Source organism: Ranitomeya imitator, chromosome 2 (assembly GCF_032444005.1).
Source record: "Ranitomeya imitator isolate aRanImi1 chromosome 2, aRanImi1.pri, whole genome shotgun sequence".
Classification (NCBI taxonomy): domain Eukaryota; kingdom Metazoa; phylum Chordata; class Amphibia; order Anura; family Dendrobatidae; genus Ranitomeya; species Ranitomeya imitator.
This window is the reverse complement of record NC_091283.1, coordinates 185,953,777-185,956,832: the sequence shown is the minus strand read 5'-3', so window position 1 is coordinate 185,956,832 and position 3,056 is coordinate 185,953,777.

Below are 3,056 nucleotides of genomic sequence, written 5' to 3'. Positions count from 1 at the left end.
AATTTGTGCCAGGATCCGTTTAGGGTTGCCCCCCCTATTGCCGACATGGACCCTGTCAATTCCCCGCACCTTAAAGGAAGCTGGATTACAGGCATGATGCAGCCTAAAATGTCTCGGAATGGTGTTAAGCTCCGAGACATCAGGCGCATCCTTAGCTGCCAAGATACCCCTCACGTGCTCCCGAACCCTGACACGGAGCTCACGTGAAGTCAGGCCAACATAAATTAAATTGCACGCGCAAGTGGCGTAATACACCACGAACGTAGTGCTACAGGATATGTAGCTTGTGATTCGGTAATCCCTACCTCCCCCCGCTGCCGAAAAGTCAGTGGCTCTAATGATGTTACTACAAGCTTTGCATGAGCCACACGGAAAACACCCCCATCTCTGTGGACCCAATCCAAAAATTCTAGAGGGACCAGGGGTGTAGTGACTCCTCACTAGTTGGACACGGGGCATAATAACAAAAAAAGTCTATGAAGGCCTGTTTGTTGAGTTTCCGGTGATCCCTACCTTGTACCTGCTGCCGAAGGTACACAAAGATCCGGTGACGCCTCCGGGACGTCCGATTGTCTCGGGCATAGGAGGGCTTTGCGACCCTGTTTGCAAGTTTATTGAGTACTATCTACATCCGTTGGTTGAGTCGCTCCCCTCCTATGTCCGAGACACTACGGACGTTCTGTTAAAGCTAGATGGTCTTACTCTTGAGCCTGATATGATTTTTGCAACTATTGATGTAGAATCTCTCTACACTAGCATTCAACATAGTGATGGCTTGGAGGCAGCTGAGTTTTTTCTGGGTATGAGTAACCTGGACTCCCTGATGCAGACCCTGATCTTGGAACTATTACAGTTTGTTTTAACGCACAATTTTTTCCTATTTAAGGATCGATACTTTTTACAAAAACGTGTCACTGCCATGGGCGCGGCGTGTGCGCCCTCGTACGCTAACCTCTTTCTTGGTCTTTGGGAGAGAGAGGTTTTTGGTGGGGGCGCTCACGCCGCCTCCCATGTGCAGTGCTGGTATCAATACATCGATGATGTGCTGATGATCTGGCAGGGTCCTGGGCCGGCCCTCTTGGACTTCATCCGCGAGCTTAACCAGAATAATTGCAATATCAGGCTGACCCACAGAATAGCGAGTGGTGATATTGATTTTCTCGACATCAAAATAATAAGGTGCAATGATGGTGCAATACAGACCGATGTCTTTCGGAAAGAGACATCGGTCAATGCCCTTTTACACTCAACCTCGGCACACGTGCGGTCCACAATACGGGCCATACCTGTGGGTCAGTTTCTCAGAATGAAGAGAATTTGCTCTGCGGATGAGGTCTTTGAGAGGCAGGCTCAGGACCTTGTCCGACGTTTCCAAGATCGGGGTTATAGCAACAGGACCATTAAGAAAGGCTATTTACGAGCCAGGAACTCGACCAGAAACCAGTTGCTATGTGTGCCCCGTAGATCGGGCCCTACCAAAAAACCACAACCACTAAGATTCATATCCACCTACAACAATAGGTGGGATATGATGAGGGAGATTCTACAAAGGCATTGGTCAGTATTAAAAACTGAACCCACCCTCAATAAAATCTTACCTGATCGTCCTCTTCTCACTGCAAGAAGGGGCAAGAGTTTAAAAGACCAACTAGTGAGGAGTCACTACACCCCTGGCCCCTCTAGAATTTTTGGATTGGGTCCACAGAGATGGGGGTGTTTTCCGTGTGGCTCATGCAAAGCTTGTAGTAACATCATTAGAGCCACTGACTTTTCGGCAGCGGGGGGAGGTAGGGATTACCGAATCACAAGCTACATATCCTGTAGCACTACGTTCGTGGTGTATTACGCCACTTGCGCGTGCAATTTAATTTATGTTGGCCTGACTTCACGTGAGCTCCGTGTCAGGGTTCGGGAGCACGTGAGGGGTATCTTGGCAGCTAAGGATGCGCCTGATGTCTCGGAGCTTAACACCATTCCGAGACATTTTAGGCTGCATCATGCCTGTAATCCAGCTTCCTTTAAGGTGCGGGGAATTGACAGGGTCCATGTCGGCAATAGGGGGGGCAACCCTAAACGGATCCTGGCACAAATTGAATGCCGTTGGATTGTCTCCCTGGGCACTATGGTCCCCAATGGCCTAAACGAACAGGTGTCTTTTATCCCTTTCCTATAATACGCGTAACTATTAGTACCAGTATTTTTACTGGCTATATTTATGCTTTGTTGCCTGGTCGCTATCAACTGTTTCCCTTTTATATCCATTTTTACGTTTTGGTTTTTAACTTGTGTCTTGTTCTCTTTTTTCTTTTTTCTCAGTTTATTTTTAGTTGTAGATCTTATAGGTATTTTGACTTCTATTGGTGTGGAACAGACATTCGTGCAGCTGACATTTTTTCTTTGGATGGCATCATCTGAAAGATATACAGGGTCATCCCATTGTGACAGCATTTTTATAGTGAGGTGTGGACGTCTGAAAAGGCTTTCCAGAATATTACAATAAGTGACCTGTCGCGGACATTTTTACATCTGAAAGATATATAGTGTTATCCTATTGAGACAGCACTTTTTTAGTGAGATATGGATGTCTGAAAAGGCTGTCCAGAATATTGCAATAAGAGACCTGTGGCGGATACTTCTACATCTGAAAGATATACAGTGTCATCCCATTGAGACAGCACTTTGATTGAGGTGTGGACGTCTGAAAAGGCCTTCCAGAATATTATATTAAGAGACTTGTTGCGGACATCTCTACATCTGAAAGATATACATTGTCATCCTACTGAGACAGCACTTCGATAGTAAGATGTGGATGTCTGAAAAGATTTTTCTGGATGTTACAATAAGAGATTTGTTGCGGACATTTTTACATCCTTTTGGGACAATATTACCTTGTTGGACGCGATCCACCTACACTCATTCTGCTTTCCTATTGCTGTTCATAGTTCTATTTTTTTTGCTGTCATGTTGCCAGTATACTTTCCCTTCCTCAAGATGGCCGCCGGGGTGGTGCGCGTGCGCCGTGGACCCTCGGCCGAACCGCGCCTCTGTAAGGCTTC